Source organism: Schistocerca americana, chromosome 8 (genome assembly GCF_021461395.2).
Source record: "Schistocerca americana isolate TAMUIC-IGC-003095 chromosome 8, iqSchAmer2.1, whole genome shotgun sequence".
NCBI classification, from domain to species: domain Eukaryota; kingdom Metazoa; phylum Arthropoda; class Insecta; order Orthoptera; family Acrididae; genus Schistocerca; species Schistocerca americana.
This window is the reverse complement of record NC_060126.1, coordinates 355,111,744-355,136,178: the sequence shown is the minus strand read 5'-3', so window position 1 is coordinate 355,136,178 and position 24,435 is coordinate 355,111,744.

Genomic DNA, 24,435 nt, shown 5'->3' with positions numbered 1-24,435 from the left:
ACCACGAGGAGAAAATTCGAGAAATTAGAGCCAATGCAGAGGCTTACCGACAATCATTCTTCCCACACACTATTCGCGTGTGGTACAGGATTGGATGGATCAGATAGTGATACAGAAAGTACCCTCCACCACACAAAATTAGGTGGCTTGCGGAGTATGACGGAGATGTAGATGAAGTAGTGATCGATTTATTGCCTTAGGCACTTTTATTTTAAACTCTTTTATTCCTTTCAATGATCATGACATCATCATCATGTGGATTAAGAAGTGTTTAAAATATGAGATTTACTTGTGATTTTCACTTGCGTCGACGAATGCGAAACAAAATGATATGTAATGTCTACTGCACTATGGCAGCATACAGCGCATGATTGTTATTCAGCTTTGCATTAAGTACAGGTTGTACATACATGTAGAATTGTATATAACATCTTTCGGTATTGTAAATTATTTTTCAGTGCAAGACTAAATTAACGCCCCTTGGACATGTCACGAGTAAAGCCTAATTCCGTCTGATGATGATGGTATGATAATTCCGACGCATAAAAGCATCTGCAGAACTAAGTTCATGATGCTATTGTTTTCTCTTAAGTTGTTGCGAAGAAAGTTCCGAAACGCTGCAGTTATTGTATAATCTGTCAGTGTTAGTCAACTTTGCACCTACCTACCTCTAGTGGGCATTCCAACTATTGTGGCGGGGCGCATGTAGCAAGGATTTTAAAAATAATGTAATTAGGTTTCCATAAAATTCTATATTCTTTAACTTGCTGTTCCTCTGCTCTATTAATTTTATAACGTAAAGTAACTTCCCTTTTTTATAAATCACCATTACTGTGGAAACAGTGGGTCGTCATAAAATTTTATTACTAACAGAGATGTAAAAGTGGGCGATAGGTGGAAAATATTGACTACTCCAGATGTAAACAATACTTCGTTTTAGAATGGAGGCTTAGGATCGAACACAGGAGGGCCCGGGAGGGGGTGGCGGGGTAGGGGTGTTGGATGGGTGTCTAGTTCATTATTATTAGCCTAGGACGCCAAAGAGTCCATAATAGAGCCGGCCCAACCTATTCATCCGATAAAACCGCGTCCACACCGTACACAATGCGCTGCGCAGAGTTGAACCAACAAAACAGACGTCCGACGTAGTGCTGCGCCGTGCGTCCGGTGTAGACAACTACATTCACCGCACTGCGCGTTATCGAGGAACAGCGAAAAAGTTCCACGCAGTGTCTGCACATCAAAGGAAATAGCTCATTCATGTGTGCTGTATTTGGACACGGTTTCCTGCTACCGATACAGAACGAGACAGTTGTGTACCGACAGGAGATGTAAAAATTAATTGACATTCTATCTCGCAACGAATTTCGAGTGGAATCACCAGATAGTAGAAAAGAACAAACGAAGTTGTGGAATCTGAAATATGATGAATACCGCATAAAAAATAAAACATGGTTAGGATCGCACTTTTAAGCACTATCCTGTTCAATACAATTCTGACCCACGGGCCCGCCAGTCACTTCTGACCTCTTCACAACTGTGTTCTCTTCATTAGATAGCCCAGTCACTCCTTCAAGTACGGCGTCATGTACCTCTCCATCAGTTTTTTGGATGGCTCTTTACAGGAACTCATAAATACACACATAAAAATATTGCATCATATCGGTTCCGAGAATTTCGGAACATGTATAGAAAACTGGAATAGAGATCAACATAAACACCACTTCCACCCTTTTTGTGCTCATGAAAACAACACATTCCATGTTGTAGCACCATACAGCGACACCTTCAGAGGTGGTGATCCAGATTGCTGTACAAGCCAGTACCTCTATTACCCAGTAGCACGTCCTGTTCCATTGATTCATGCCTGTATACTATCCACAAGTTCATCAAGGCACTGGTGGTCCAGATTGTGAGACTCCTCAACGGCGAATCGGCGTAGAACCCTCAGAGTGGTTGGTGGGTCACGTCGTCCATAAACAGTCCTTTTCAATGTATCCCACGCATGTTCGATAGGGTTCATGTCTGGAGAACATGCTGGCCACTAGTCGAGCGATGTCGTTATCCTCAAGGAAATCATTCACAAGATGGGCACGATGGAGGCGCGGATTGTCGTCTATGAAGACGAATTCCTGGGCAATATACTGCCAATATGGTTGCACTGTCGGTCGGAGGATGGCGTTCACGTACCGTACAGCCGTTACGGCGCCTTCCATGACCACCAGCGGCGTACGTCGGCCTCACATAACGCCACCCCAAAACAGCAGGGATTCTCCACCTTGCTGCACTTGCTGGACAGTGTGTCTAAGGCGTTCAGCCTGACCGGGTTGCCTCGGTATTGATGAGCCCAGGCGTAAAGGTTTGTGACGCGCACTCATCAGGGGTACACGAGACGGCGTTCGTCTCCGAAAGCCTATGTCGGTGACATTTCGTTGAATAGTTAACACGCTGACACTTGTTGATGACCCATCATCGAAATCTGCAGCAATTTGTGGTAGTGTTGCACTTCTGTCATGATGAACCATTCTCTTCAGTCGTCGTAGGTCCCTTTCTTGCAGGATATTTTTCCGGCCCCAGCGATGTTGGAGATTTGATGTTTTACTAGATTCATGATATTCGCGGTACATTCATGAAATGGTTGTACGGGAAAAATCCCACTTCATCGCCACCTCGAAGATCCTGTGTCCCATCGCCGGCGCACCGACTATAACACTACGTTGAAATTCACTTAAATCTTGAGAACCTGCCATTGGAGCAGCAATAATCGATCTAACAAATGCGCCAGACACTTGCTGTCTTGAGTAGGTGTTGCCGACCGCAGCGCCGTATTCTGCCTGTTTAAATATCTCTGTATTTGAAAACGCATGCCTACAACAGTTTCTTTGGGGATTCAGTGTATATCATGCAAATTAAATCCGAACTCCTGCTACAACGGGTTATGGAATGAATCGATTCAAAAGCAAGCATCACACGCGTTAAGACATTTATCCCACTGGGAGACGAGTCGATCAATTCTTGTTTTGTAGTACGCGGTTGGTCGCTAACGGATTCACAACTGCACCCACTCTTGCACTCCTTCTTCCGCCTGGAACTGACGTCCACGCATGTTTTCCTTCAGGTCACCAAACACTTGAAAATCACAAAGTGGAAGATCCGGACCCTATAGAGGATGTTGCAGTGTCTCCCAACCAAATCGCTGGAGCGCATCCTTCATCCAGTTGGCAGTGTGGAGACGGACATTATCGCGGGTATTTTAACTGTCTACTCAGTCACACAGATCCACAACCTAATATGAATTTTAGCGCTGAGCAGCGAAGTTTAATCAGTGGCTTTCAGTTATCCGACATATGGAGGGTATAAAACCCAGACGGAGAGTCTTGTTCGTGTATCACAACAAACACAGCGAGTCGGTTAGACCTCATCTACTTATCACAACACACAAGCAATATATATGCAGCAGCATTTTTGTCAATAGCCTTTCCAGATGATTCCGTCTGTCATGTCATAATCCACATCTAAATCTACATCTACATCGGCTTCTACATCTACATAGCTATTCCGCGAACTGCCGTACCGCGTATGGCAGAGGGTACCCATTACCCTTCCTTGTCATTTTCTTTCCTGTTCCACTAGAAAACAGAGCGAGGAAAAAGTGACCGTCTGTATACCCTAATTTATCTTCTCTTATCTTTATCATATTTACGCGCATTGTTTGTTGACGGCAGTAGAACCATTCGGCAGTCACCTTCAAATGCCAGCTCTCAAAATTTTCTCATTAGGGTTCCTCAAAAAGAACGTCGTCTCCCTTCCACGGATTCCCATTTCAGTTACCGAAGCATCTCTAACACTAACGTGTTGTTCGAACCTACCGGAAACTAATCTAGCAGCCCGTCTGTGAATTGTTTCGATGTCTTCCTTTAATCCCACCTAGTACGGATCCAAAACGCTCGAGCAGTGCCGAAGACGAGGCAGCAGCAGCGTCCTATACGTGGTCTGCTTTACACACGAACAGAAATTACCTAAAATTCTCCAAATAAAGTTTAGACGACCATATGCCTTCCCTAACACAGTCGTCACGTTCTCGTTCCATTTCATATCGCTTTGCAACGTTGAGGCCAGATATTTCAACGACGTGACTGTGTCAATCAGGACACTACTAATGCTGTATCCGATCACTACACCTATGTTTGAAGGCATTTAGTGGTATTTCATCAGTGTGAATGCACCCTAGGTCCTACCTGTTGAGGGAACGATGATAAATGCTGTGAGCAATGAGGACTATGGACAGGGGGCACTACGGAAATTGGGTCGGTCAGGAAGCATGTCTGTATAGCCGAAGCCATTAAGGTGACCGCTTGTGTAAAGCGGGAAATCCGGGTTCGATTCCCAGTCCAGCATACATGTTCGATTGTCGCCAATGAATTATTTAAACGCCCTGATGCAGTCGACGTCGCTAATTCTGTTTCACCAATTACAATGTAGAAATAACTCTGTAAGTTTAACTTACAGGATTAATTTCATAAAATGCCATTACGTCACCAGCCTGCTGCCTTCTGGGTAGAGCATGGTGTGCGATTTGCGCCACATGGACGCTGCTAGCTGCGGCCACCCAGACCTGTAGTCACTGCTAATGTAGGCAGTTGCGTTATGGACCTCTGTTCAAGGCTGTGCTGTGTCAGACGTTCATGGCAACAACATACAGGAGGCTTCTGAACGCCGTTGACAAGCTGCAGTGGGGTGCCCTAATAAACCACTTGGAATTACAGGCTGTTTAATTATTGTTGCACCCAGTCACAGTCAAATTTCCTCACAGAAATTGGTCACAAATATGGAGAAAGGTTTTACTCACAAATGTTAGAGCTGTGTGCCTAGGTTTTATCCATGAAACCTACGTAACGTTTGTTCAGAGATATAAAAGCAGACTGACCACCACAGGTTTATGCGAAGCTTGTAGTGTTGAAGCAAACAAAGAACACATACATCTTTGCAAGGAAGCGATTAGTTTTGGAATTGGATAAAACGAAAACTCTATTATCATGAGAACCGCTATAGATGAGATAAACTTCGACCAAGTTTTCTGACCAGATTGCGTATTTTTTTCCTGATGGTAAACACAACGCATTTTCCTGGCTTGTTGGACACATGACATTTTCCCACCAAACTAAAGGGCACTTTTTGTAATGGTCTTCAGTCCTGAGACTGGTTTGATGCAGCTCTCCATGCTACTCTATCCTGTGCAAGCTTCTTCATCTACCAGTACCTACTGCAACCTAAATCCTTCTGAATCTGTTTAGTGTATTCATCTCTTGGTCCCCTTTACGATTTTTACCCACCACGCTGCCCTCCAATACTAATTTGGTGATCCCTTGATGCCTCAGAACATGTCCTTCCAACCGATCCCTTCTTCTAGTCAAGTTGTGCCACTAACTTCTCTTCTCCCCAATGCTATTCAATACCTCCTCATTATTTATATGATCTACCCACCTAATCTTCAGCATTCTTCTGTAGCACCACATTTCGAAAGCTTCTATTCTCTTCTTGTCCAAACTATTTATCGTCCATGTTTCACTTCCATACATGGCTACGCTCCATACAAATACTTTCAGAAACCCCGACACTTAAATCTACACTCGATGTTAAGAAATTTCTCTTCTTCAGAAACGCTTTCCATGCCATTGCCAGTCTACATTTTATATCCTCTCTACTTCGACCATCATCTGTTATTTTGCTCCCCAGATAGCAAAACTCCTTTACTACTTGAAGTGTCTCATTTCGTAATCTAATTCCCTCAGCATCACCCGACTTAATTCGACTACATTCCATTATCCTCGTTTTGTTTTTGTTGATGTTAATCTTATACCCTCCTTTCATGACACTGTCCATTCCGTTCAACTGCTCTTCCAAGTCCTTTGCTGTCTCTGACAGAATTACAATGTCATCGGCGAACCTCAAAGTTTTTATTTCTTCTCCGTGGATTTTAATACCTACTCCGAATTTTTCTTTTGTTTCCTTCGCTGCTTGCTCAATATACAGATTGAATAACATCGGGGATAGGCTACAACCGTGTCTCACTCCCTTCCCAACCACTGCTTCCCTTTCATGCCCCTCGACTCTTATAACTGCCATCTGGTTTCTGTACAAATTGTAAATAGCCTTTCGCTCCCTGTATTTTACCCCTGCCAACTTCAGAATTTGAAAGAGAGTATTCCAGTCAACATTGTCAAAAGCTTTCTCTAAGTCTACAAATGCTAGAAACGTAGGTTTGCCTTTCCTAAATATAGCTTCTAAGATAAGTCGTAGGGTCAGTATTGCCTCACGTGATCCAAACTGATCTTCCCCGAGGTCGGCTTCTGTTATACAGGAATTTACTGACTATTTGTCGTTGCAATACTGGAGCCTTAAATCTCTCATGGAAACAAGATATGGACCTTCAGTGCAAAACTATCTGCCTGTGATCCTCGAGACTAGTTAAGAAATGAAAATGATCATAAAGACTATGCTTTTGTCAGTAACATAATCACCTTATGGAATAAGGCGTTTGAATAAATCATTTTGAGATCACAATTGAAAATTGGAGGGCAGGTTGGAGGGTAAAAATCGCAGAGGGAGACCAAGAGATGAATACACTAAACAGATTCAGAAGGATGTAGGTAGCAGTAGGTATTGGGAGTTGAAGAAGCTTGCACAGGATACAGTAGCATGGAGAGCTGCATCAAACCAGTCTCTGGACTGAAGACCACCACAACAACAAGATTTCAATTCCCGTCGTGCGGCCATAATCACGCCGGTAACTTTTCACGTGAATCATCTGAGTACAAATAACAGCTCCGCCAATGTATTGCACTTATACATCTTGTGTACGTGATACTACCGTCATCTGCATAGATGCACATCACTATCCCATGACTTTCGTCGCCTCAGTGTGTCTCACTCGCTGCATTGTTCTGCCGGTAGACAGTACCGCACCGAGGAAAAACAAACTGCATGTAGGGTTGGACATGGTTCCCAAGGATAAATGCATACTTATTTTGATCTATTGTTCCTTCCATAATAATGATATCAGCCAGGGAATACCACGAAAACATTCCCCATACCATAACGCTCGCTCCTCTTGCCTGCACCCTTCCGACGACTGTTGTAGGGCCATACACGCCAAAGGTCTTCTGTCCAATTAAGGCAATTAGGGCCACCTGTCGCTACTCAGTGGGTGTCCAGTTGCGGTAGTGGCGTGCAAATTCCAGCCTACGTCACTGATGAACAGCTGTCAGCATGGATACATTGACAGAGGACAAGTTACTCTCTCACCTATTTTTCGCGTAGGAAAAATTATTAATGATTTTATTACAACATGATGCACCTTGAGCGATTCTCCACAAAGTTAACGGCCTGAGCAGATGTTGATAGAGCCTGGTTGTGTTCTAAAAGCTAGAGATGGGCAAAACTGTTCTTTTCAGAGATTGGATCAGAACTGTTCACTCCCTGAAATGAGTTAGCTCTTTTTCATGACTCACCACTCATTTACAATAGAAAATAAATGGAAGGCACATTGTCCTTTAAACTTGGTTTATTCCAGTACTACACCTGTATTTTGATCTTATTTGATCCTATTTTTAAGTAACACAGATAATGAGTAAGAATTTTGTATTGTTTATTGAAATTTCCACGATATGACAAAGTTTTTGATTATTGATTTATTTTGCACTATCGTGGTTTTTTGGGTGATCGGAAAATGTTGTAACTTGAGATTTACATTAACAATATATTTGGCTATAATGTATTAAAATTTCATTAACCTCATACAAATTCATCGCAAGCCATATATTTTTAAAGTGAACGTTTCCTTCTGAAGACGCCTAAAATCGCAATATCCGTACCAGAATAAGAAAAAAAAAAATATAAATTTGACTGTAAAACGAAAGTGCTGCATATAGCCTTACGCAGAATAAAACAAGGAAAATATTGGTGTATCACATTTTGCGATACGTTTATCGGTTCGCTCGTAATTAAAGCGTAAATTCGAGTGTCCATAATAAAAATCCTATAGTAAGAGGAGTCATCAGGAACCTAATCTAATCAGTTTAAACAAATAAAAATAAAATAAAAACAATTGATGTATACATAACATAATAATGTAATATACATAGCGGTATTACTACGAAGAACAATATCCAGTAGGGACGAACTCCGATGCAGAGGCACTGAGTCGAGCGGGTCGAGCCGCGAGCTGTATTACTGGGTGAGCTGAGACCGCAGAGACCAGAGTGACACCTGAGTCGCTTTGCTCAACCCTCTGGCTAGAGTCGAGACGGTGGGGTGAGCGTTGAGCGGGCGAGTTCCGAGGGTGGGGGGAGCGGTGAACTCACCCGCTCCGAAACAAATCGTCCGTTCCCTTGCGAGCAGGTTGTTGCAAGTAGTTCCTATGTTATCCGCTAGGTGGCTCTCTGTCCTGTTGCTCACATCAACTGCCCAGAGGGCAGGACGTGCGACTGAAACGATCGCCGACAGAGTGCGATGCGAAGTTAAGCTGCGCCAGACACTGCGCGCGGCAGACGACGCACATGGACGGCACGGCATATGTGAAACACAAAATCCAATGGGGCACTGCACAATGCAGGCAGCCAAGGTAGAAGCAGGGCAGAGGCCGGCGCTGGCTGTGTTGTGTGGCGTGCACTGTGCTCTGACCAGCAGAGGCGCTGCTGATATGCTCCGTCTCTCTCTCTCTGCCGTGGGAAACGTTTGGAGCTACCGTTCTTCTTTTCTGAATCACTGATTGTTCCCTCCTTTGAAAGATTCAAATCTATGAATTAGTTCAAGAGCGCATCCCCCATCTCTACTAAAAGCATGAGGTATTTTTATGATTGTAATTCATAGAAATAGCTTTAACGAGTTGAAAGCAGTTGGCGGCGAGCCCATCCGTTAGTAAATCGTGCCGGACAAGTCGACAGCTGTGCAGGGAAAACAGGGCAGCCTCTCATTGGGACAGGGATCCAGCAGAACAATGTAGTGATACCTACTGTGGCGCCAGCAGAAGCCTGGACTTGGTCTAAAGGAATCCGTCTGCATGGTGGAGTCATAAACCGCGCATTGTGTGCGGAGCAATGTGCAATGAAAATTCACAGGTGTTCGTGTTTGGAAATGTTGCAAGAAGGTCAGTGAGCCACTTCCCTGAGTTTCTCCTGTTGTATAAGAAAACTCCGGCATCTGAGAAGCGTGTAGGGATGGAATCTTTGTTACATGTGATAGCTAGGACTCACAAGCTCCAAGGCACAGGCGATTTAGGTAAGGATCTTTGAGATTGTATCAGTTAGTTTGCTGCCATGGGAAGAGGCACAACTTGAGAGAAAATCATCTTCTGACCCTCTCTGAAAACTTAAAAAAGCGAGTAATTGGTGGTTTCTTTTTTTTTCAGAGATGCAGGTTTTTTAACTCTTCCGCTGGTTCGACATGAGTGGGAGGGTGTCGTTCGTGCACTTCACGGGAAAAGGAATTTTTTTCTGGGTAGATGGGAAGCACTCGGGTGCATGACTTTGGTCAGGTAAGCACTTCTGGTCGAAGCTCTGGCATGTGTGATTTATACTTGGGATCTGTCGTGAGACCACTTGCGAGTTATTTAGACTGGGGAGCCTGTGGTGAATTTCTTACTGTACGGGCAGTGTGACTTCAAACATCTCGGACTACTCGTTTGCGAAGGCAGCTTATTCGTTTCTGGTTTACCAGTCTTGACGTTTGGTATCCTTGTGCCTCTGTCGTACAAGTTAGCCAAATTGGTCCTTGGTACGACCAGTGAACGGATGTGACACACACTGAAATCTACTGTGATTTCAGGGCTCTGGTAGAGAGTAAATTGCGATCCGTCTACATGATCGCTAGACCGTGACATTTATGCATTTCTTTCATAGCCCAATCGATTCACAGGTGCCGCCACCACGTCTCGCCTTCTCCACCTTACACATCTCGCCAGCTGCAAGTCAAGTCGCCGCACAAAGTAAACATGGTAACGTACTGCCGCTCCGGCGTTGTCAAGGCGTACAGACCTCAATCGCCACTGGCTCTCAGCTGCATCTATGTAGCGAAACTTCAGTTGATTTGATCAATCAGTCTTCCCGGCGTCAGATCAGTTCAGCTTGCGTTATCCACATTTTAGAGCCATTGACTCACTGATCACCTAGTTAAACTGTCTTTGCCAACCAGGCACACACCCAGTGGAGTGTTTAATCATGTGTTAGTTGTTTAGGGATTCAATCTATAACTTGTTTGGTATAATTTATGTCTTGTTTGGTAAAATAAATGTTGTTAGTACACGAAATTTTGCCAACATTCTCATTCAATTAAATAGTCCAAACAAGTTATCTTTCACTGTGGCGTCCCATGCATGGATCTCAGATCGATGACACCTTCTGTGACCGTCATATCGCGTTGCCTAGCGTGGTCATTCAGTTTGACGTCACTTGCTCAGAATGTTGAATTGATGGCACCTTCTGTGACCGTCAGATAGTAGACAGTGGAGTTTCTGTTCTCATGTTTAATGTGGAGCACTGGGCAGAGTAGATTAGCGTTGCTGGCGCCTAGACATCGTACTAATATTTAATTATTGTTCTGACGGCGAACGGCATTGTGCTGACTTGTTAGGATAGATTGAGATTTTCGTTTGTTAGCGTAGACAAGTGAGCCGTTATTTGAATTAGTTGTCAGGAGCTAAGAATCAGTAGCTCACGGGAGCGCAATTTAGAGTAGAATATGTGTGGCATAGGAATGTGCAGTGTTTAAATTCGTTTGGGTCAGAATTAGTGCGTATGCTTACAAGAAGCAAGACACGTTTGCTACAGAGTAGCGGAAGTAATTTTGTTTTGATAACCATATATCCACGTCAGATTATTAGCGGTGATCAGGCAAATATTACACAGGATTCTCAGGTAAACGCAGTTGCAGACCGGGTAGAAATGTCAAATGTAGAACTGCAGAGTATGACGACATGTCTCAGTCAGGTGACGAAAGTGAACGGGAGACCGCAGCAGAACGAAATGTAGGCGCTGGTGGTACGTGACGCACCATCAGTGAGATTGGGAGACCAGAATCACGAACGAAACGTCACAGAATGATGGAATATCGTTCATCTAGTCCTGAAGTTGTTAGCGGTGGATCTCAGTTTGAGGCTCTCATGCAATTCATGCAAGATGAAGAAAGGAAGAGACAAGAGGCAGAGAAAAAGAGACAGATGGAAAATGAGGAAAGGCACAAATTAGTTATAAGAACGCTCACAGAAGGTATAGATGGAGTCGCGAAAGAGATCGTAGGAATCCAAGAAGAACTAGAGGATGTCAAGAACACGACAGCAGAAAAGCGTGAGGTCGCGGACCAGGCGACGCGCGATGCCAAAACAATGCGATTGGTAGCGCAAGTAGCACGAAAGGACGCATCAGTGGCCGAATAACGAGTTAAACTGGCAGGAACTGAGGTGTGTAAGACAAAAAAGGCACTTACAACTCTCCAAACGCAAGGCAAAAAAATAGTTCAACAAACGGAGGAAAAAATGAGTGAGGCTGCGAAGCGAATCGAACAGATAGAAACCAAACAGGCTGAAAACTCTGACGTTAAATATCAGCAGACCCCAATCGGCGTGCAACAAAACGAGTTGGCTAAGGGCGTTCGGCAGGCACATGAGCGGGTCCCGCAATTGTAGACACAATATCAACCAGTAGAGCGCCATCGAGAGCATCACAGAAGTGAAGAAAATGTTTTGTGACTCTCCGAACCGCTACATGAGGACAAACCCCCTGCACATGGGCGAATGCAGCAGGAATATGCTCCTGCTGCGGCGAAACGCGTAATAGAGCACGCTCCATCGGTAACACGCAGCATGTCAGACACTGAGCCGGAAAACAACTGTACACGTCTAAGGAGGTGAGAAACGTTATTGCGTGAATCTGACAACATGAGGGGATACCATAACAGTGCACGAGGATCGTTTGGGACGGATACATGGAATCAAACGCTGCAGGCGAGAGGGAAAATTCGTACGGCTGATACCTCGAATCTTTCGACCACAAAATTTTCTTGACCATCCAGAATTTTCAAGTCTACAAGGATGCAAACAACGCATTACATCCAAAGACCTGGATGCAGCAGTACGATCACTTGTCTACTGAAGTACAAGCTCCAGTTCATCTGTGGTTTCTTTAAAGGGTCGATTGCAGAACAAATGCGCGGAGTCGCGGAGATTTGACGCTACTACCAAGAATTTAAGGATGCATTCCTTAGGACACACTGGTCGAAGACACACAGGAAAGGATAAAACAGGAGATGATGTTAGGAAAGGACTTAGAAGGGTCAGGATTCCGCAGTCCTGTCAAATTCTTAAAATCCCTGGTCAAGAAGAACCGATTCTTGGATGAACCATAAAGTCACAAGGAAATTATAAGGCACTGCTACATTAAATTACCTTTACATTACCAGCAACTGCTCATCGGTAGATGCAGTGATTCAATCGAAGGTTTCAAGAGAGCCCTGTGTAAACTCGGTTACGTGAATGAAATTCAAAACTCGCGGGGAAAAAGTAGAAATAATGACCGTAACTGGCCAGATTCGCCAGAGAGGAATGACGAGGGACGAAATTGGGGAAAACATCGACCAAATCGAAATCAAAATTCAAACTTCAATGGGAGTAACTAGCCATCATGAGAAAATAACAACTACCGATGAAACGCAAAATGGAGAGAGCAACAGAACTCGAACCAGGGCCAATAGGATTCTAGGGACCAACAGCAAAGCAATAGCAGGACATACAACGGTCAGGGTCAATGGAATGAACAATGTAGCGAATATGTGGTATTGAGACCACCTACACCCATCGCAGGGGTCATGCAGAAAAAATTCAGCTCAAAACAATGCCGCAGAAACTATCAGATCGAGTGATATTAACCTGTTAGAATACGAAGATACAAGAGAACTGCTATGGGAAGAGAAGGAGATCATGACACAACCGGATCTACACCCCATCATTCACATCACAGTCGGCAAGGTCAATCTAACCGGGATTGTAGACAGTGGAAACCAAGTGATGGCGATATCGGATTCAGCATACAAGGAATGCACTGCGAATCATTCTTGGTCGGCACTCATGCAGAACAAACCCAAAATCACCGGCGCTCTGAGATGGAAGCATACAGAAATGCAGTTAACAATCAGGTTGACGTTCAGCTGCCAAGGGCACACCTTAGGAGCGAACTTTCTGGTCGTCCCTTCATTGGAAATTGAGATAACATTTGACACGGATTTCCTAAATCAACAACAGGCCTTATTGGTCATGTGGTGAGGAAAACTGACTTTACATAAAGACGGCGCCATGTAGATTTCCTTTGCCGACCACGCAATACGTGCACAAATCCCAGCCGAATGCCTCAATCTAAACTACGCAGCAAAAAGAGGGGAAGGAAAAAATCAGTCGTGGCACTATGAGTGTAGCCGCACCACTCAAGATGTTGAGAAAATTCGACTAGAGATGCGCAATGCTAATGGCCACATGCTAGGGAATTTAGTAAACATCCCGACACAGGAAAAGAAGAGCTAGAAGGAATATTAAAGGAAAATGCGGATGCCTTTCTACCGAAAACCGGAGCAATCCGAAATTTCATGTATGCATTTCGGGTGCGGGAACACACTAAATTCTTCGTGCCCCCTTGCCAAATCTCACACGCCTACAGACAGAAGGTTTTTCTCGAAATCAAGAGGATGCTTGACGAAGACATCATTGAACCAATGAGCTCCACATACAACAACCCACTCACAGTGGTAGAGAAGGCTGACGGTTTGATCCGTTTGGTGCTGGATTCGCGCCAATCAATACAATCATTAAGCCAAAGACAGATTGTCCAGAAAAGCTGGAGGAACTCCTACAAAATTTCGATTGTGTTACGGTTTCTTTCATCGCTTGACTTACAGTCCAGTTTCTGGCAAATTACGCTCCACCCACACTGCAGGAAATACACGGCGTTCCTTGCATTCGGGAAATGCTATCGATTTAAACGTCTACCATTCAGGCTAAACGTGTCTTCATGTGCCTTCATCAGAGGATTTGATAGGATTTTAAAGGATTCCACTAAGCAAAAGACACGATTTACGTGGATGACCTCTTGATAGCGCAACCGACGTGGGGAGCACACAATGCGATCCCCAGAGAAATCCTACAGACCTTCAAAGAATGCAGCGTAACCGCCAACATCATGAAGTCATGCATAGGAAACTCTCTAGTAAAATTCCTCGGACATATCGTTACTGCGGAAGGAATCACACTACACCCGAACAAAATAGAGGCAATTACGAAATTTGCCACGCCAACAACCAAGAAGCATCTACGTGGCTTCCTTGGCATTGCAAATTTTTATAAGCGATTCGTACATGTGAAGAAATTAGCGACACTGTGGCTAAGCCAGCTCACAGGAAAAAAGACGCCGTGGGAATGGGACGACTTGGCGGAAGATGAATTCCAAAGCTTCAAAACCGCGCTGATTAATGGGCCAATTCTTTTGCACCCCAAACTGGAGGAGGACTTTTGCATGGGATCAGACAGCTCCTACTCTAGGATTGCTGTAGTGGTTTTACAACGATATCAGCAAGGTGGAAACACGGTGCTTTTGGAAGCCGAGTCGTCAGCAAGTCTGAAAGAAATTATTCGGTGACAAAGTTAGAAACTTTGAAGGTTGTTTTCTTCGAGAAATTTCGTTTTTTCTTGTATGGGAGAAAAACTAGAGTATAAACTAACCACAAAGCCTAGGAATTCCTGCTCACAGCGGAACTCCGGAACAAACATCTAATGAGATGGGCACTCTTTCTCCAGGAGGATGACTTTTCGATCACACACATATCAGGGAAGAACATCAATGCGGATGCTCTGTCACGTTCACCTGTGGGGCTAGAAACAAGTGAGGCCAACCCACTGGAGGACGAACACTACAGCTGGTTCTATATGAAGAAGGTCGCATTTGAGAATTATGTAACCTCGAGCTTCAAGGACATCAACAAGGAGCAGGACAAGGATTCAGGCCTGCTTGCTCTAAAACACAGGGTGAAAGACAAGAAGGAATTAAAAATGAGGCAGTTTTACGTGGTATGAAAAGGCATTCTGTTCTTCCAAAGTGAGGCAGGAGAAGCACCCTGGCGCGTTTGCATTCCAGATGAACTGGTGAACAAGATCATCTGGCACACGCACCTGAGTTACGCACATTTTGCACTCAGGAAGTGCTACTTAAAAGTACGCACTCTGCGCCATTTCAGAAATATGAACAGAAGAATCTGGAGGGTTTTGACTGTATGCAAAGCATATCAGAAGCCAAAGCACGTCACTGTAGCAACTGAAGCATCTCTATATCCCATCATCCCATCAAAGTTGTAGCACCTTGCAGCAACAGGTTTAATGAGCCCACTAATGCGGACAAATAGAGGATACTGCTACATCTTTGTGGTAGTAGAGCTGACATCCAAGTATGTCACTTTAACCCCACTCAAGAAAGCAACTGCGCAGTCAGTATGTAGAACATTCTGCAAGGATTTCCTCACACAAGTCGCCATGTCGACAGGATAATCTCCGACGATGGACCTCTGTTCCGGTTAGAGAAGTGGAAAGAGATGTTGCGAAAACACACAATAAAAACTCACATTCGCTTCCATACGACATCCACAATCGTCGCCATCAGAGAGAGTGATGGAAAGTCTGGGAAACCTCTGCCGTATCTACTGCGCCAAACGACACGCCACCTGGGATGTTTTCCTCCGTGACTTCCAGGACGTGATGAACGAGTTTCCACACGGTGTCACCAAAATAGCACCAGTAACAGTTCTCAAGAACAGGCAACCCACAGATCTCATCCGTGAAGTTGTAAAATTTCTCCCACGAACTCGAGAACAACACCAACAAGTTGTTGACCTTGTACTCAGGAGATTGCGTGAGGCAGGAGAGAAAAAGACAGAGAGATGGAATAGAAAAGCACTCGAGAGAGAGAGTACCGAATTGGCCAACACGTGCTCGTTACAAGTTTCTGTCTATCTAACAAACAGAAACAGCTGCGCCACAAATTCTATCCCATCTATTATGGACCTGTATGTGTCCGGAGAATCGCTCAATTGAACTCTCTGGAGCTAGAGACCTTGAAATCAAGGAAATCTCTTGGCATCCACCACGTCTGTCATGAAAAGCCATTCGTAGAATAAGTGTGCGTAGCAGATTTATAGGTCAGAGAAGGTGCAGCATGTAAATAGTCTCCGTGGATGAACTGTTTAACTTAATTTAATGTTGATATTGTGTTGCTTAGCATAATTTTCCATTTGTTCTATTTCGGTGTTATTTTGTTTGTTTGTCATTTTCATTAGTTTTAAGCATGAGTCCTTATTGAACGTGGTCAAATGAGTTGCGTATTTGTGAGATCTTCACGCCAACATTCACTGGCAGCAGGCAGATTGAATTAAAAATTCCGTTGCAAGTTATATCTCATCAACAATTGGCACTTTTTATTTCATACCAAACCAGTCACGTTGCAATACTGAATACTCCAAACAACTGAGTACTGCTATTATTTCTTTGGACCTCACAACTGTCCGATTTCCGCTCCCAGGAGGGCAGGGAGGTCTGTCTTAATTTGACCGCAAATGAGCAGCGTACCCTGTGGCAGCTTCTCCTGGAACAGCCTTCATAAGTATCACCATGGCCAATGAAATTATTTCTGTTTTACTTTCCGTGGTTTCTTGTGCGTGACTTTATGTTTGTTCGTGGTATCAAGACGGTAAATCGTGCCATAGAGCATGTGCGTCTCGATTTTGGGATGTGTTTCGTATGGTGTTAGAAGTCCACGCTTTGGGTGCGTGTGGACGCTAAGACAGTGTGTTATGAGACATTGCCTGTAGTGCGGTGTAGCATGTCTTATGGTGGAATTTGGCCAGCGCCATCGGCGGAATATTGTGCATGGAGAATTAGCATGGACAAGTGCAAGTCACGGTAGAGTGTCGAACCCCAGACCTGGAAATAGGAAGCAGAAACAAAATAATGGACCTTTGATAAGACTTATATTAGAAATAATGCAGTATGCTAGTGTATCATTTCAGCGGCAGCGATCCTGACAGAGGACACGGGAGGCATCCTTGTACTACGTAAAATTATGAGTACACAATCATAAATGCTACTACAAAGATTTCAGGCAAATCACCAGCACCTGAGTGAGCAGACGCACTTCCTGACCACTTCAGCGTCAGCAGACAACTCCGCCGAACATCGAAAAATAAGAGGAGTATACAAGGAATAAAAAATGGATGAAATTTCGCTTCGGTATTATTAGTGAAGGCATAGGGTAATACAACATGTACCCGTGGTCTAGGGGTAGCGTCTTTCATTCATAATCAAAAACGTCTTCGGTCCTAGGTTCGATCCTCGCCACCGGCTAAATTTTGATAAATAATCAGCAATGGCGGTCGAAGACTTCCGGCATAAGAAGTCAGCCTCATTCTGCCAACGGCCTTGTCAAAGAGGGCGGAAGGGCGGGTGGAGGTTCAGGGCACTCTCTTGTCCTAGGGGTGGGAAATTGCCCCTAAAGGCGGAAGAATCAGCAATGATCAACGACATGAGGATGCAGAAGGCAATGGAAACCACTGCATTAAAGACACGTAACGTGTATCCACAGGACATGTGGCCTGTAATTGAAGAAGTGTCATGATGATCTCTCCACTGGCAAAAGATTCCGGAATAGTCCCCCATTCGGATCTCCGGGAGGGGACTGCCAAGGGGGAGGTTACCATGGGAAAAAGATTGAATAATCAACGAAAGGATAACGTTCTACGAGTCGGGGCGTGGAATGTCAGAAGCCTGAACGTGGTAGGGAAACTAGAAAATCTGAAAATGGAAATGCAAAGCCTCAATCTAGATATAGTAGGGGTCAGTGAAGTGAAGTGGAAGGAAGACAAAGATTTCTGGTCAGATGAGTATCGGGTAATATCAACAGCAGCAGAAAATGGTATAATAGGTGCAGGATTCGTTATGAATAGGAAGGTAGGGCAGAGGGTGTGTTACTGTGAACAGTTCAGTGACCGGGTTGTTCTAATCAGAATAGACAGCAGACCAACACCGACAACGATAGTTCAGGTATGCATGCTGACGTCGCAAGCTGAAGATGAACAGATAGAGAAAGTCTATGAGGATATTGAAAGGGTAATGCAGTATGTAAAGGGGGACGAAAATCTAATAGTCATGGGCGACTGGAATGCAGTTGTAGGGGAAGGAGTAGAAGAAAAGGTTACAGGAGAATTTGGGCTTGGGACAAGGAATGAAAGAGGAGAAAGGCTAATTGAGTTGTGTAACAAGTTTCAGCTAGTAATCGAGAATACCCTGTTCAAGAATCACAAGAGGAGGAAGTATACTTGGAAAAGGCCGGGAGATAAGGGAAGATTTCAATTAGATTACATCATGGTCAGACAGAGATTCCGAAATCAGATACTGGATTGTAAGGCGTACCCAGGAGCAGATATAGACTCAGATCACAATATAGTAGTGTTGAAGAGTAGGCTGAAGTTCAAGACATTAGTCAGGAAGAATCAATACGCAAAGAAGTGGGATACGGAAGTACTAAGGAATGACGAGATCCGTTTGAAGTTCTCTAACGCTATAGATACAGCAATAAGGAATAGCGCAGTAGGCAGTACAGTTGAAGAGGAATGGACATCTCTAAAAAGGGCCATCACAGAAGTTGGGATGGAAAACATAGGTACAAAGAAGGTAGCTGCGAAGAAACCATGGGTAACAGAAGAAATACTTCAGTTGATTGATGAAAGGAGGGAGTACAAACATGTTCCGGGAAAATCAGGAATACAGAAATACAAGTCGCTGAGGAATGGAATAAATAGGAAGTGCAGGGAAGCTAAGATGAAACGGCTGCAGGAAAAATGTGAAGACATCGAAAAAGATACGATTGTCGGAAGGACAGACTCAGCATACAGGAAAGTCAAAACAATCTTTGGTGACATTAAAAGCAACGGTAGTAACATTAAGAGTGCAACGGGAATTCCACTGTTAAATGCAGAGGAGAGAGCAGATAGGTGGAAAGAATACATTGAAAGCCTCTATGAGGGTGAAGATTTGTCTGATGTGATAGAAGAAGAAACAGGAGTCGATTTAGAAGAGATAGGGGATCCAGTATTAGAATCGGAATTTAAAAGAGCTTTGGAGGCCTTACGGTCAAATAAGGCAGAAGGGATAGATAACAATACATCAGAATTTCTAAAATCACTGGGGGAAGTGGCAACAAAACGACTATTCACGTTGGTGTGTAGAATATATGAGTCTGGCGATATACCATCTGACTTTCGGAAAAGCATCATCCACACAATTCCGAAGACGGCAAGAGCTGACAAGTGCGAGAATTATCGCACAATCAGCTTAACAGCTTGTGGTGTCACCGCCAGACACCACACTTGCTAGGTGGTAGCTTTAAATCGGCCGCGGGCCATTAGTACATGTCGGACCCGCGTGTCGCCACTTTCAGTGATAGCAGACCGAGCGCCACCACACAGCAGGTCTAGAGAGACGTACTAGCACTCGCCCCAGTTGTACGGATGACGTAGCGAGCGATGCACACTGTCGAAGCCTCTCTCCTTGGCCGAGCAGATAGTTAGAATAGCCTTCAGCTAAGTCAATGGCTACGACCTAGCAAGGCGCCATTAGTAACATTGCATGTATCTACAGAGTCTCACTTGTATCATCAAGAACGCTGTATACAAACGATGGATTAAAGTTAAGTATTCCAGAAGCTATGTACTTTTCTTTATAGCATTCATTACGTATCCTATTTCAGACCTATCTACTAGCCTGCGTGAGTTAACGCGTGCCTTTCGGCTATTTCCGAGTGGCGTGGCTGTCTTGTTACGCCACAACAGTTGGCGACGAGCGTAAAACCGATCTTCTTCTTTATACTTGCTTTGCTTACATTTGCTTGTGTCATGGCTTCGCCACAATCTCCAGATGTACTGTCCGAATTTTATCGCTTGCAGAATCAGCAGACGCAGGCCTTATTGGATGCCCTTGGACAGCTCGTTCAGGGTCAACGTGCAATGCAAAACGATGCGGCAGCCGCCGCTCCACCGCTACCGCAGCCACAACATGCTGTTGCACCCCCGTTCTGGCCATTTGACCCAGCTCTGGAAAGCTGGACGGAGTGGCCACGCCAATTTGGATTCCATCTCGCCGCCTACAGAATTCAAGGTAATGAGCGGCAGCCTTTTTTATTGGCCTGTGTAAGTGTGTCCACCTACCGTGTGATAGTGAAATTGTTTCCACGACGCGACGTAGCAACTCTGTCCTACGAAGAAATTTTGTCGGAATTAGATGCCTATTTCAAAGAAACAGTCAATGTAGTTGCAAAGAGGTATAAGTTCTTTCATACAAAACGTACGGCCGGTCAGACTAATAGGGAGTGGGTTGCAACATTGCAAGGCCTTACTAGGAATTTTGAGTGTGAATGTGGACTCCCTTATTCAGATACAATGGTACGTGATGCAATTGCACAGAACGTTTCTGATGTTCGTATACGGGAACCGATTTTGAAACTAGTGAATCCCTCCCTTCAACAAGTGATAGACATATTAGATAGGCAAGACACTCTTGACTTTGCACAGGAATCATTTGAAACTTCGGCAGCCGTGTGTCACATTAACCGGCCCGCCGGGCGCGCTGCACAGAACGATAAACAGCCCTCGCGCTCGTCCGCGCAGCTGCCGCCTAACTCTCCACGTGTGCCGCGTAAGCGAGCAAATGCAGTGAAATCATGCCCGTGGTGTGCGACTAGACATTCGCGTGAACATTGCCCGTCACGCCATGCTATTTGCTTTTACTGTAATAAGAAAGGACACGTTCAAAGTGTTTGCCAGAAAAAGCTTCGAACAGACAATCACAACCATTCCAGGCCCTTTGCTTCACGCCGGAATCGAACCACGAATACTCAGGCTCGTGAACCTTCGCCCATGGACATTCATGTAGTTAATTCCACTCCGTCCAGTGCCACTTTCTCTAACAGTGACTGTCTTCGTCCCACAAAACGTGTGCGTCGCCGTCGCCGGAAATTTCGACAGGTCGCAAGTGCTTCTGTACCAGTATCAGTTCAAATTGCACGAGAAAGTCTCTCTTGTCGTCAGCAGGACAATAAACTTTTTGTAGACTTAGACTTTGAAGGCAAAGTGATACCATTCCAGCTCGATACCGGAGCTGCAGTTTCGTTGATCAATCACAACACGTACAAACAACTGGGCAAACCTCCGTTGCGTGCCGCAAATGTTCAGCTCACTAGTTATTCAGGACAGCATATACCTGCGTTAGGACAGAGCACTCTTCTTGCAACATACAAGGGACAAACAAAACTTGTGTCATTTTACGTTCTTCGTTCTTCTACTGCAGTGAACTTGTTTGGTTTAGATTTATTTCAATTGTTTAACATGTCTATAGTCAATCAGGTACTATCAGTGAACGAGACTGTGCCTTCAGCCAGTGTTTCTAGTCTATGTGAAGAAATTGCAGACATTTTTGCACCGGGCCTTGGTTGTGCTAAGAACTATGAAGCACATTTGGAACTGAAAGTAAACGCGCAACCGAAATTTTTCAGAGCGCGCAGTGTTCCCCACGCATTGCGTGATGAGGTAGCAAGAACATTACACGATTTGGGATCACAAGGTGTGATTGAATGTGCGCAATGCCTCTTCTCGTTCAGCTCCGCTTCATCGCTTACGCTGTACAGGTGATCCGTTTGTCTGGACGACGGAATGCGAACGCGCCTTTCGCCAGTTGAAATCGGCGTTGCTTTCTAATACTTGCCTTACGCCATTCGATCCGCAGAAACCCCTTTGGTTGATGGTAGATGCATCGGATTTCGGGATCGGTGCTGTGCTTGCACACAAAGATGGATCGCATAATCGCCCTATTGCCTTTGCGCCCAAATTGCTCTCGTCTGCGCAAAGAAATCATTCACAGATCGAGAAAGAAGCTTTGGCTCTCGTATTTGGTGTTACTAAGTTTCATGATTTCTTGTATGGTCGTCACTTTACCGTCCTCACAGACCACAACCCTTTGACATCGCTTTTTCATCTGAACAAGCCTGTACCTCCATGTACAGCGCAGAAATTCATTCGCTGGTCTCTTTTCCTCTCGCAGTACCGCTACGATATCTTGTATCGGTCCACTGCTAAGCACGGAAACGCTGATGCGTTGTTCCGTTTGCCTGTTGCTGAGGATAAAGCATTCGAATCTTCCGCACTAGCTTGCATGTTCATTGATGCGGAAACCGATGACGTGGTCGAATCGTTTCCGATTGATTTTCGTCGTGTAGCTACAGCCACAGCTGCTAACCCTGTCCTTGCTACCGTTTTGCGTTTTGTTGCTACGCAATGGCCCTTGTCAAAGTCACGGATCGAGGATCCGTTTGTTCACCGATTTTTTACTCACAAGGAGAGACTTTTTGTACGATGTGGTGTTTTGTTGTTGCGTTCTGATAATGATCAGTCCAGAGTCGTGGTCCCACGTTTGTTTCAGTCCTCTGTCTTACGGCTTCTTCACCAACGACATTGGGGTATAGTGCGAACGAAACAACTTGCTCGTCAGCACTGTTCTTGGTTCGGAATCGATGCTGCGATTACGAATATGTGCTCTTCTTGCATGGCGTGTGCTGAACAACAATCCGCTCCGCCGCGGAAATTCTTTGCATGGCCGAAAGCTACTTCCCCTTGGCAACGCTTGCACATCGATTTTGCTGGTCCGTTCTGGAATGCTCGATGGTTGGTTGTGGTCGATTCTTTCAGTAATTTTCCTTTTGTTGCCCGGATGTCTTCCACGACGTCTTCTGCCACAATCCAAGCGTTGTCCGCTATTTTTTGCATTGAAGGTCTTCCACAGACTATTGTTTCAGACAATGGCCCACAATTCATGTCCGCAGAATTTCAGTCATTCTGCATGGCCAGTGGTATTCAACATCTGACATCCGCGCCGTTTTCGCCTCAGTCAAACGGTGCCGCTGAACGATTGGTCCGGACTTTCAAGTCACAGATGTTGAAGTTGAAAGAGTCGCATTCTCGGGAGGACGCGTTGTTGCTCTTTTTGTCTTCGTATCGCTCTCAGCCCCGAGATGGTCGCTCGCCGGCTGAGTTGCTCCACGGTCGTCCTCATCGAACCTTGATGTCTTTGCTGCATCCGCCGCATCAGGTTCCTGTGCAGCGGCAGACTCCTGCTTTTGCTCCAGGCGACATTGTATTCTATCGCAACTTTCGCGGTTCACGGCGTTGGCTCGCAGGGCGCATTCTTCGCTGCCTCGGCCGCGCGATGTATTTGGTTTTGGGGGCCTCTGGTGAGGTGCGCTGGCATCTCAATCAGCTGCGCCTCTGTCGTCGCCCGGGTTCTGCCGCTCCCCGTCTGCTTTCAGCAACGGTGCCGTCCGGTCAGCGCCCTGGGGACCCATCTACTGGCTCGCCTCATCCCCAGGCGTTACCGACGCTGCCTTCCATTTTGCCCCATGGTGACGCGCCGCCGCCGCCGCCGCCTGTTCTCCCGCCGCCGCCGCCCGCAGTGGACGCGTCGCTGCAACCGCCTGGCGCCTCCCTGGGTCACGCGCCGCCGATCGCTTCCCGTGAGCAGATGTCCTCCGCCATGGAACTTTTGCCCGCTCCGGACCAGATGTCTTCGCCCGTCGGGTGCCCCGACACAATGGAGGTCGACCCTTCGGCCCCTCCTACATCTCTAAGGGCGCATACACCGCATGTTGACGTGCACCCTGGACTAGGTTTTCAGGCGTTTCCTAGCTCCCCTCGGACCGAATGGCAGGGTGCGGGTGGCACAGCCTCACCTGTTGTTCGGCTCCCCACCTCATCGCATACGTCAACATGGGGTCCTCCCCACGGCGGGCGGAAGCCTTATAACACGGCTGTTGGCCGATTTGCGGGGGAGGAATGTGGTGTCACCGCCAGACACCACACTTGCTAGGTGGTACCTTTAAATCGGCCGCGGTCCATTAGTACATGTCAGACCCGCGTGTCGCCACTTTCAGTCATAGCAGACCGAGCGCCACCACACGGCAGGTCTAGAGAGACGTACTAGCACTCGCCCCAGTTGTACGGACGACGTAGCGAGCGATGCACACTGTCGGAGCCGCTCTCCTTGGCCGAGCAGATAGTTAGAATAGCCTTCAGCTAAGTCAATGGCTATGACCTAGCAAGGCGCCATTAGTAACATTGCATGTATCTACAGAGTCTCACTTGTATCATCAAGAACGCTGTATACAAACGATAGATTAAAGTTAAGTATTCCAGAAGCTACGTACTTTTCTTTATAGCATTCATTACGTATCCTGTTTCAGACCTATCTACTAGCCTGCGTGAGTTAACGCGTACCTTTCGGCTATTTCCGAGTGGCGTGGCTGTCTTGTTACG